Source organism: Ictalurus furcatus, chromosome 20, assembly GCF_023375685.1.
Source record: "Ictalurus furcatus strain D&B chromosome 20, Billie_1.0, whole genome shotgun sequence".
NCBI classification, from domain to species: domain Eukaryota; kingdom Metazoa; phylum Chordata; class Actinopteri; order Siluriformes; family Ictaluridae; genus Ictalurus; species Ictalurus furcatus.
The window spans coordinates 1601310-1613925 of NC_071274.1; the positions used below are offsets into that span (position 1 = coordinate 1601310).

The following is a 12616-nucleotide window of genomic DNA, read 5'->3' on the forward strand; positions in this document are numbered from 1 at the left end:
ATTAACCGTTCGTAGATTCTGCAGGGCGTGTATAAACTTACGACCTCAGCTGTAATCGGCAGAAACCCCTCAGTTGGATGAAAGTTCGAGTTGAATGACAGACGTTTCTATTAACGTTGTGAAAAATCCATCGTCTGATTTGATATCGTTTATAAAAAGGCACGCTGTAGCGCCGTTCATGTTTATACGCAGTTAGCGACCTGTTAACTACAGTAGCGTTGATGCTAGTTAGCTAGCTAATTAGGAAGTGGTTAGTGTTAATTATGTAGATATTAGCTTGCTGTTACTATTAGCTGTTTGTTCTCTTCTTGAAATTGCTGATCCGTAATCCCTTCAGCTGAAGATCGCAGTAATGCTAAAGAAGGATTTCTTTTTAGCGAGGGAGACGAGTGAGAGTTTAAACGCTTCGGGAATACGTTATTGTGGACTTCACACGTAGCACGCGGCGTATTTGGGATGTGCCGGAGGTCTGAGCAGAAAAACAGCGAAGGATTTAATAACACAGAACAGACTCTGTCCATCTGGGGGAGTTCAGGGGGGGTCATTAATCCGTCTCTCGCTGTGCAGCATGAGGCATAGCTCAAACGGACAGTAGACAAAAGGAGCTGTCTCACTCCCTCTCGCTTCTCTTTCTTTCATCTACGTCGAAAAGGATTAGCTTGTTTTTAGGAATTCGCTTTATTTCACATCTTTACGAGCGTCCAAATCTAACACGAGGCGGCTTATTCAAACCGCAAACGAGATTAGTCCAGGATGTCCCAACCGAACGTGCTGTAAATACGTGAACTGGCCTGATAATGCACCTCAGCGGCTTTATCTGTAACAATCAGGAGTAATGGAAGCTAAATGCCAAGACAAGTCCAGTTTACAACCACTTTATGTCTCTGGTTAAAGGAAAACTCCACTCTGAAACATGTTAAATACGTTTGCATTGAAAGATCTGTGATGTGATTAGTCCATCTGGAGGTCAGTGGTCTATTTTCGCTGTTCCTGCGAGAGGTTTTGTGTGGCACCGATGTCACGTCGTTATTGCTTTGCGCAGTTCCAATGGAGGCGATAATCGTTCGATTTTGTTTTTAGCTCTGTAAAAGTGTTTGTTTCTTACTCGCTACTCGCGTAGAAGAAGTGGAGATGCTGGCACAAAGGCTGGATTCAAAGACCCAGAATGCAATGCGGTCGCACGCGTAACGGCTCGGCTAGTTAGCGAGCTACGAGGTGACGAGCGATGGCGATGGCGATGGCGTCGAAGGCCGTATTAGCCTGAACGTTGGAAGCTGACCGGTTTGAGCAGAGGTGAAAATGCTGGACAGGCTAAAACACTAAAGCGCCGCCGCATCGCTCTCTTCAGCTGAAGATAAACCGAGGGCCAAACAGCCAACGTGTCCGTTATGAAAACGAACACACGAGACAATGAGGGAGAATTTTTTTCCTCCTTTTCCTCCATTTTGACACACTTTTTAACTTTCCCTTTAACCCGACCCCGACATGAATCATACCGTGTCTCAGCATCTCGGGGCTGTCGTTCTATCCCACCCCTCCCACCCCACAACCCCGAATACAGTCGGTCAACAAACATGACATGACACACTCCTTTGAGAGACCCGTCTAATAAATTTCCTGCACTGGTGTAGAGTCGCCGCCCCGGGTCGCTCCGAGCTACTCCCTCGCCGAGAGTAGAAATCTAATTCTGTTCGAGGAGCCGGGATTCGGTCCTGCTGATTTTCCACGCTCTATTCGGCCACGATCACGCTCGGCGCCTGTGAGACCGAGCGACGGCATGCTCGGGGAACAGATATTTTTAAAATGCGCCTCTCGACACACTGTGTTGCAAACACATGCAAATGAGCCGCTCTCAGAAAACTCTCAAATCTCATCAAGGCGAGGCTAGACAACGCAGCGCCCCCGACTGATCCCTCGGTTCACGAGTCAAAAAAAAAAAAAAACCCATCCGCGTGCACGTTTGAGCAGCTTCCACATGTGTTTTTCACTGAATTAAGGAACAGATCCGGGGCTTATTATTATTCATTCGCTCCTTGACTCTGCCTCGCTGTCTCAGGCAATATGCTGGTTCTGATTTAAAGCGGATTAAAGCGTGTTGTCCTTAAGCTTTAGTGAGAATCCTCCGAAGTATTCGCATTCGCCAGGGCTGATTAGCGAAAGGAAACAATAGTCATTTTTAGCACGCAGATGGCTTATTTGCTTTCCTCAAACCGCACGGCGTACTGACATTTCCGACAGCACTTGACATCGACGGAGGAATATTTGACGTTATTCGACGTTATTTTGGCGCCCACGTCATTTTTCTCCATATATAGGGATGACAGATTGACAGAGCATGTACATCACGTCCCCATCCCAGCTAGCTCAGATTAGATATATAGCACTCAGAGCAATATAAACACGAACAGCTGCCAAGCCGCGAGATTGGCTGTTAACTCTGAACATCTGCTTTCTCCGTGAGCATCGCTAGAGTAATCTGTGATAAGATAAATAATAAAAAAAATAAAAAATTTGTTTTTAAAAGACACACCTTTGCTTCCAGTACATGCAGCTCAACTCAGCTTTGGTTAAATAAATAAATAAATGAATGAATAAATAAAAATCTCGACATCTATCCGGTCTATACGGATTAACTAGATCGACGCTAAGCGAATCCATTAAATGTTCTGCACCAGAGCGATATTTTTAGATTTCCTCAGAACGTCCTCCGTGTTATTTTCTTCTCTTTTTCCTTTTTCTTATGTACTTGTGCCACATTTGATTCCGCCTGCTTCAAATCAGGACGCCGAGATATGACTCTTGTCCCCCCCCACCGCCGCCGCCGCCGCCGCCGCCACCACCGCCTGTTTTCTTCCTGCAAATAAGCACTTCTTAAACGCCACGCGCTGACTCAAGAGAGACTTTCTGCTTCATCAGCATTCGGCAAGTCAGAGAAAATCACGAGCTGCGCCACAATTACATCACGAAGAATACATCCAGTGTGCTCCTTTCACTCCAGAAATATGTGCCTTTGAGCATATCACTCACATTCCTGCTGAAACGAGCAAGACTTCATGGCAAAACACTGCATTTCTCATGGTCTTTCTTTTTCACAATAATATCCGAGTAACTGATCCTAACCCGCTTTCGAGGACGCACCGGTTAGTGACGTTCCAGTACAAAAATGAATAGAAACAGTATTCTCTATTGTAATTTTCTCTGACGGTAGTGCAGCTCACAGGTTTATATTTATAATGCGCTCGTTCTAATACACACGCTATCGTTCCTATAGTAACAGCACCTTCCTGAAAGTTTCGATAAGGAGATATTTATTTCACTTGTATGGAAGGAGTCTCCAGTGTCAAACGTAAGTAAATTTACGTTTTTTCCGACATCTTCAGAACAGAGGGGTTCACACGTTGCGCTTTCTCTGTAACATGGCAAGCTGTAAAAAAAAAAATAATAAAATGTTTGATTGTCTTATTAACTCAAAGAAACAGTGTTGAGGGAAGGAGTGTTTTAGCCGCTTTAATGTAAGTGAGAACAGGAAGTAACACGTTTTGTTAGTTGGACGTTAAATGTAACTATACTGTAAATGGATAAACAGTACGACATGTCATTCTTTTAGCAAGAATTTGCTAAACATTCTTCCGGGAAAAGGTAAACTGGGTGCTAGCACATGCGAAGAGCGCATGTAGCATGTCCAAACACTTTGCAAAAAATTTTTTAAATAATAATAAGAAGAATAATTTGCAAACTTTTTTAAAAAAATGGATTCCTAAATTGATTCTGTTGATAGTTTTTCATTTCATTTTAGCTACGTCGCTAAACGATAACTTGCTAGCCATGATTTCTGGTGATAAACCGGCTAGCTGGCTAAATTAGCTTCTTCTCTGAATATAACTTACAGAACGATTGTTATAGCTAGAGTTTTCTATCACACGGTAGTAATGAAGCTGCCAGTATCGAATCTAAAGCCAAGTCTGGTTTTTGTATACGTATAAAGGTGCTGAAGCTAGAGCATGTTCCGATATGCTAGCCAATTTCTGTACAAAAATAAATAAATGAAACATTTTGGAAATGACTTCAGTGGCTTTAAATATGTTTGTAACATTTTTTTTTTAAATTGTTTTATCAATATTTCCATATGTCTAAAAGAATCAACATGGTTGGTCTTTCATCCACACAGCTAGCATTCAACTCACAGAGTGCAGCTAGTCAATTCAATTTCAATTCAGCAAATTGAATTTTATATTGAATTTATTGAATGAATTGCGCTCAGAGTGAGTTTCTAAACTCTCGGTCAGGCTGACGGAGAATTTAAAAAGAATCTGGCTCTATTGTAGGAGATTTTTGTCAGGCATATTCGGTTATTTGAATCGGAGATTACCATTAGCTCGAACTAAAGAATTTCAGCCTTTTTTTTTTCTTGTTTTTTTTTTGAGGGGATTTATCACCATACACACCGGGTGTGTCTCACGTACAAGTAAGCAAATTAAAGTTCTAGAGTTGATGTTCATGTGTTACATTTGCATTTGGAATCTGTTGCTGTTAACTCTCAACATCAAGTCCAAAGAGCTGTCGCTGCCAGTCAAGCAAGCCATCGAAAGGCTAAAAGATAAAACACACCCAAAAAGACACCCATCAGAGAGATGAGGAAAACATTAAGTGTTGGCCAAATCAATTATTTGATACATTTTTATTCAAAATTAAAAAAAAAAAAAAAACAACACCTAAGACGGTACCAGTGAACTCAGGGACAGCGAAAGTTCTGGAAGACCACGGAAAACAATTGTCATGGGTGATAGAAGAATTCTTTCCATGGTGAAAAAAAAACCCCTTCACAACATCTGACCAGATCAAGAACATCCTCCAGGAGGTAGGTGTATATGTGTCAAAGCCAACAACCAAGAGAAGACTTCACCAGAGTAAATACAGAGACATAAACCAGTGAGGTAGCCTCATAAACAATAAGATCATTTGGAACAACATTCTATGGACAGATGAGGCAAAGATCAACTTGTAGCAGAATGATGGGAAGAGAAGAGTATGGAGAAGGAGAGGAACTGCTCGTGATCTGAAGGGTACCACCTCTTCCCTCCGCACCTTCTGCTGTGGGCGTGTACGGCCACCAGTTTTGCTGGTTCTCTTCTGTTTACTGATGACGTGACTGCTGACAAATATAGGGCGATATTATCTGCCCAGATTCAGTATAGGGCGATATGACCTGCCCAGCTTCAGCTAAATGCTTCAAAACCCATTGGACGATGCTTCACGGTGCAGATGGACAATCATGACCCGAAGTGTACTTCAAAAACAAACCACTTAGTTAAGGCAAAGAAGTGGAATGTTGTATAATGGCCAAGTCAATCACCTGAGCTGAATCCAACTGAACTAGATTCCACATGAAGGTAAAACTGAAGAGAAAATGCCCCAAGAAGGATGAAGTGAAGGACACAGGAAGTGAAGATGCTATAGTAAAAGCCTGGCAGAGCATCGCCAGGGAAGAAACCCAGCGTCTGGTGATGTCTATTGATTCTAGACTTTAGGCAGATTCAATGTTTGACCTCAGACTCATTCTTTAATTTCAACTATAATACACCGTTGTAGACAACTAAAATAACAATAACTCTGTCGCCGTCCAAATATTTTTGGACCTGACCGTATACACAGTCACATAACCACAAAATGCACGTTCTTGCTGAAAGGAGCTTAGATCTCACACTGGGTCCAGCTGCCTTGTTGTAAACATACTCCACTGATGATTCGTGGCCAGGCCAAAAGGAATTTCACTACCTCGGAGGAATGCGTAGAAATCAGCAGGACTTTCTTTGTTGAAAATTAACCAGGGCTCCTGTAGTGTCAGCCTGAAGGCTTTTCAATGAAGCGCAGGATTGTGAAGATGCAGAACTGATAAAAAATAAAAAAATAAATAAATAATAAAAAATTTAAAAGCTCATCAAGAATCAATACACATGCACACCTATATGTAACGATTTCTCTGTGTATTATCATTTTTGGTTAAACTTCAAGAAATTAGAAGTTAAAGACGCCAGAATTAGACAGTCAAAGTAATAAATTAGGGATAAGTGAACGGAGGCAGAAAGGTGAGACAGATTTCTATTATTAGCTACATTAGCTTTGTAAATCCTGTGCAAGTCTAAAGAAGCAAATGTTTTGCTTGGAGTTTTCTCATGAATATGGGTCTCACAGCGATCATGTTCGGTTAAGCTTCAAGGAATTAGAAAATCTAACTAAGGAACAGATATAAATGCACTGAGTCATGTTTAATTGGGGAAAAAATGTCTAGATGTAACTGGAAAATCAGTTTAATTAGCAGTTGATACTAGCAAATATCAAATATAAGACAAATTTCAGCTTACAGTAACTTCGAATCTTACAGTGACAGCTTCACCAAAAAAAGATCCGTAAATACAAAAATGTAGGTGTTTGATTGAACATTTTTTAGATGTTTATTTATTTATTTATTTATTTATTTATTTATTTATTTAACTACCAATAGCATGTGAACTGTATTAAAATGTATAAACATTTAGCAGTGTGTGTAAAACCTGCAAACTGTGTATGGATATACCTAGTTCTACACTACAATATATTTCATCAGAAATAATTTTTCTTTGTAAATATTTTAAAGATAAAGATTTTACAAGTGGTGCAAACTTTGTAAGTTGGAAATGTTAGCACCTAGTAGCTAATGTGACAAAATATCAAATACTTCATGCTAATATCTATATTGAACGTGCTGTATGTTGGTATTAAGAGTAATCATGGCATGTTACCAAAAATATAGCACATTTATCATCTGTAATTTTTAGTAGTACTTACTATTATCATGTCACTGTTAGCACTCAGCACTGAATTATAACTGGTCATTTTTACTTCAGTTACTATATGATTATATATTCAACTTACAACATTTATTCAGGAAGTACAACTTCTACAGGTTCTACATTACTTCAATTCATTTCTGAGCAGTTATTACATTTGACACTAAGTCCTGCTGTATTTGGCAGCTTTTACACTATAAAGTATTTTATTTCCAATCAGCAATATATTTACCAGAAATGACTTGAAATTAGTATATACTTACCTACTATATATGTACTTTGTAGGTTAATTACCATACTGTAAAATATTGTTACAATCGGAGAACGTATAGGAAGACGTCTTTAAATACTAGGTTTACCAATATTTACTGAGCGGTTAAAGCTTAAAGACATTACAAGCAATACTTGGTGCAAACTTTGTAAGTTGGAAATATTAGTAGATAGTAACTAATAGTAACTAAGTGCATAATTCTTTCTATTTTCAGGTGAATGTTGAATAATTGAGAAATTTTACAGAAATTATATTATAGGTTTAAACCTAGCTGCTACTGTGCAATATTTACTGAGATATTAATGCTTAAAGATCTTAAAAGCAATACTTGGTGCAAACTTTCTATGTTGGAAACATTAGTAGATAGTAACTATTAGTAACTAAGTAGTAACTAATAGTAACTAAGTGCTTAATTCTTTCTATTTTCGGGCGAATGTTGAATAATCGAGTGATTTTACAGAAATTCTAACACATTTATCAACTGTACTTACATGTATGCATGAATGTAATACATGAGACACTTTAGTAGCACTTATTACAAATGAAAACTTATGAACCAAGAATAACTTATAAGTTCTACATTGTTTAACTATTCATTTATGACCGATTCAAAAACACTTCCTTATAAATATATCACGCATACCTATAACGTGTGACTATTCAAAACTGAGTAATTTAACAATTTATTTTTAATGAAATTTGGTGTACTTTGTGTGCAATGTTGAACTCTGTTATCATCCTCGTACTGTAACTTCCATCTTTCTAGAACAATTCCACGTTCATGCTTTGGGAATAAGGAAATTGCACAAAACTTATTCTGGAATGTTTGTAGATAACAGGATGTCCCAGGGCTGTTTTCCTAGAAAGTGGCAGAGATGTAAACAGATGATTTTGGGTGAAATAGACTCCCATTATTGACTATATGTGAAGTATAACTCCCGTGCAAAACTAAAGAAGGTAGAACATTTTTCACTATAAATTATTTCATTTCTTTTTTTTGCCTATCAGTCCACTTTTGCTCTGAGTTTCGTCATTGCTGTGGCTCTCACAGCACATGAAATGTTTATTATAAGTTTTAAAAAAAAAGAAATAAGTACAGACGGAGGACGGACTCGGTTATAAGACCGGACGATCCAGGACACTATAGAAACTTTATGTCCTAAAGCACTGCAGTGCATATCCTTCACTGTGTCTCCTTCACAGAGCTATACAGTGAATCCTAATGAATCGTAGCGCAGACTCAAAGCGAGACTTTTAACATAAGGACTGTCTGAGACTCTCACCCGACCCACTCCTCCCTTCTGACGGAGCGTGTTGATGCGCAGGTGTGCGGTTAACCCACTGCGCCCTGTCCTTCTGATTGTTGCAAACAGCTTTAAAAACGTCCCTGACATTCGGCACGCAGTCCTGGGGACATGCCAGGAGACAGAGTAGATGTTGGATGCAGATATAGAGCTCATGAGCATGTCTCCATATTCTTTTCAGCTTCAGGGTCGGTGCATGAATTTTGCAGCCTGTAACTTGGCCACTGTTCAGTCTCAGTTGCTGTGCAGCAACGGCTTGAGAATATAGATCGAATATTTCGTCACATTCTGCTCGCACTATGGACTGGACCAGTGAACTATGGATTTTTTTATTTGTTTTAATTTTGCAGGAAAACAAGAAAGGGCATTTAAATAAATCTCACTAGGCCTGCATTTCAGGTGCCATATTGATAACCGAACACGGTGCATGCAAAAAAAAAAAAAAAAAAAGCTGTCAAAATCCTGTGTTGCAGAATCTGTTTGATAATTGTCTCAGAATCATCTTTGATCATTTTTTTTAGCTTCTGCATCACTGGCAAGCTCTTTCTATTTTCTAAGCCCTATTTCATGCTGGTTTAATCGGAAGTTTAGCTGATAGAACCCATGTGTTTTGCTAATTTGGTTAGACTTAAACCAATTTATTTTTCCATTTGATATTTCCACTTAACCCACTTTGGTCCAACAATCTCCTCCCGGCATATATGCAATTCCTCGTCCCATTTCCTACATCCTGTTTTTGTGGACATTGATTATTTACGTCAAACTAAAGGGGCGACTTCCTCCCAACGTCCAATTAAATACAACAGACGGGATTATTTTCCATTGGCCAAAGAAGCGTTAACTCGACAGTCTGAAGGAAGACCTTTGAACGTTGAAGGAAGTCATGAAGACGGCCTCGATCGAGCCAAGTGGAGAATAATGTGCAGAAAAGCGGACTCTGCGTCAAAGCTGGACGAACGCTAGTAAGAAGAAGATTTTGTCGCGTGTTGTAAAAATATTTTTTTTGGTCATACATCGTAAAAGAATTCTTTGGTCACACCACTAGTTATGAAGGTCATGGGTAGGGTTGGGAAAGGTTGGCGCCGGATATCCATTTTCTACACCGCTTAACCTACTGGGTCGGGGGGAACCTGGAGCATGAGGTACACCCTGGATGTGGTGCCGGTCCATCGCAGGGAACACTGACACACACATTCACACACCCATTCATACACTACGGACAATTTAATTTGGACATGCCAGTCAGCCTACCATGCGTGTCTTTGGACTGGGGGAGGAAACCGGAGTACCCGGAGGAAACCCCCTGCAGCACGGGGAGAACATGCAAACTCCGCACACACAGGGCCGTGACGGGAATCGAACCCCGGACCCTGGAGGTGTGAGGCGAACGTGCTGTTTTAATTTCATTTGTACAGAAATCGAACTAAACCCAAGCACACCCAAGTTTCAGGTTCAGATCAGGTTTGTTATTTCTGCACTCCTGCCATGATTGGGAAACCACTGCCCACAGAAGCTTAATCTCCATTGGACACTGAGCCAACTAATACTTTTCTCCCTTTCACCTGAAAGGTTTCGACAGTCCCCTGGCTATAACTGAAATGAAACGGGTGAAAGCTCGCAATAAAATCATTTATCACGCTCGCTTTAAAGATTTACTTTCGAAACTACTTTCCCAGTCCTTTCTCCACGGCGCCTCGGTAATGGAGACGCGGGGTGACAGGCCAGCCAATCAGCGGCCGCGCTGGGTTTTTGTTGACTCCGCCTCCTTCTCATTCTCCAGAGCGAGCCGTGGATGAGGCGCACGAGCGGCACCCGCGCGCGACACTTTTCTCTCGCCCAGTCAACGGATTCACACAGCAGAGTAACGGTAACGGTCCGCGAGACGGTGAGTCCTTCCGGGTTTTATTCACTTTTACACCTCTATATCGGACAAATACTCAGCTTTAGATACACGAAAGAGATATCTGTTATTTAAAAATATATATAAATATATGTATATAAAAGAAAGAAAAACAGCTTAATAAAACATCAGTTCTGGTGATGGGGTTGCGTGCGCGTGAGTCCTTGTGTGTGTGTGTGCGCCGCACGCGCGAAATCTCCAATACTGAGCTGTTATTATTATTATTATTATTATTATTATTATTATTATTCTGTGTAGAAATGACTGCCATAATCATATTCTGGGACGTGAAATAAAGTGTTAATTCAAGTCTGTACGCGTTAATAACACCTTATGTGTTAATTCAGCAATGTCAGAGTGTTCGTTCAGTGCTGTGAGGGTTAATAACGCGTTATAATGCGCCTTTACAATACAGCAACTTTTTACTGAGCACTGAATTAGAGTTCATTATAGAGTTAAATTAACCCTCACACCACTGAATTTACACTTACAGTCCTGTATTGGCTTCTGGTGATGAATTCACTCATACAGGGTTAAAACTATTCAATTCAATAACACACACACACACACACACACACACATATATATATATATATATCAGCCTATAGAGTTCATCATTACTGTCCAGAATTAACACCTATAAAGTTAAACCATCCCACAGTCCTGAACAGAGTGGATATACACTCATACAGGGTTAAAGACTGCTGAATTACTGAATACTGGAATACTTTTTTTTATGTAGAAATAGATCACTTTTAATCACTCTAAGGTGTGGACTTCAACTCTATAAGCGTTAATAAGACTGTACTGTGTTAGTTCGAGTGTTAATTCAATGCTTGTAAGGGTTACCAGTGCTGTAAGGTGCTTCATTCCTCACAGTGTGCCAGAACAATACAACACCTTTATTTATTTATTTATTTATTTATTTATTTATTTAACGTTAATAGTGCGTACTGATTTCGAGATAAACGAGCCCTTACGCTACCGAATTAACACTTTGCCGTCTTGTGTTAGCACCCAGGGTTAATCCGAATCGAAGTCAGTCACACGGGGTCATTCGTTAGCAAGACGTATTCCATAGCGAGTGTCGAATCAGCGTTTCCTATCCTGTAGGGTTAATGATGATAGAGTCCATGTAGAAGTTCATGTTTAGAATTAACACGAATAGAGTTCAAACAGCCCTAAGAGAACAGAATTAGTGTTAGAACTTCTGAGGTAACTGTTTGACTTTCTGTAGAGTGTTGAGGCAGCGGTTAGAATAACGTATAGGGTTAATTATGATGGCGTTAATGTACAGAATTAACACCTATGCATAATGGTATGGAATTAAAGTTGAATTCAGTTATACGGGGGTTAAAATGATAGAAATACCTCACTCTTGCAGACTTCGGATGCTCACTTGAGATGTCTAAGACTTGCATATTTGTAGGGTTTTATTTTTTGCTCTGAATATTTATGACGTTTGTTGTATTTTTGTCCTTCTTTTGCTACTCTTACATAATTATATGGGTATACATGATATGGAGAATCTGCGACACACCTGTTTTTCGATGAAATATAAGTACATTTCAGAGAGAGAGAGAGAGACAGAGTGTGTGTGTGTGTGTGTGTGTGTGTGTGTGTGGATGAGTTAGCGAGCCAGCTCCTTTCTAAATTTCATTTTAAATACAGGAGCTGATGCGAAAAATCTGCAAAATCCAGGATTTCTATAAATAGGGTTTATATCAGAGATGAGAAAAGAATCGAGTTTTTTTTTTTTTTTTACGCATCGCAGTTCGTCCGCAAAATGGCTGCCCGAAACTTTATAATCTGTTCTAACTACTTACAAATGTCAAGTCACGGAGCATTACAGTGATATAACGAACAATAAACGCTACGTTAAGCCTAGAACCTGGAGCAGATCCCAACGGATTAACGTTAGATTATTACGTTTCGCTGTATTTGGAAAGGATGAAAACACGAGAATCGGTTTCGAATCGAATCGGATCGTTTGGTCCGTAAAGATTCCCCAGGCGTAGTATTTCGAAGTCTAAATGGACTAAAGACGCTAATGCGCGGGTGTGGACCGAGGCGATAACGCAATCCAGTAGGTTAGCGAGGTATCATTTATTATTGCGTGTTTTAATTGTGAGCATAAGTTTTGATTAATCAAGCGAACAGAAATAACCATATTTTTCGAGCGTAGCTAAAGATAGCTAAAGATTTTATCTCTGAGCTTTCTATACTTAGGTTTTAAATATATATACGGTCGCATGATATTTTTATTTATTTATTTATGTATTTATTGATTGATTGAATCTTAAAGTGAAGGCAA

General features: G+C 39.7%; 1 protein-coding gene across 2 annotated transcripts in view; it reads left to right on the top strand.

Moving 5' to 3' along the window:
• The first annotated feature begins 10198 nt into the window (after positions 1-10198).
• Positions 10199-12616, top strand: part of cdh6 (cadherin 6) — a 32443-nt gene continuing 30025 nt past the window's right edge. Inside the window, exon 1 of one of the 2 annotated variants that reach the window (XM_053651571.1) lies at positions 10199-10287. The gene's annotated coding sequence lies outside the window, so the exon portion shown is untranslated. The remainder of the gene's footprint in view (positions 10288-12616) is intronic. The other variant, XM_053651573.1, reaches the window with a different exon arrangement.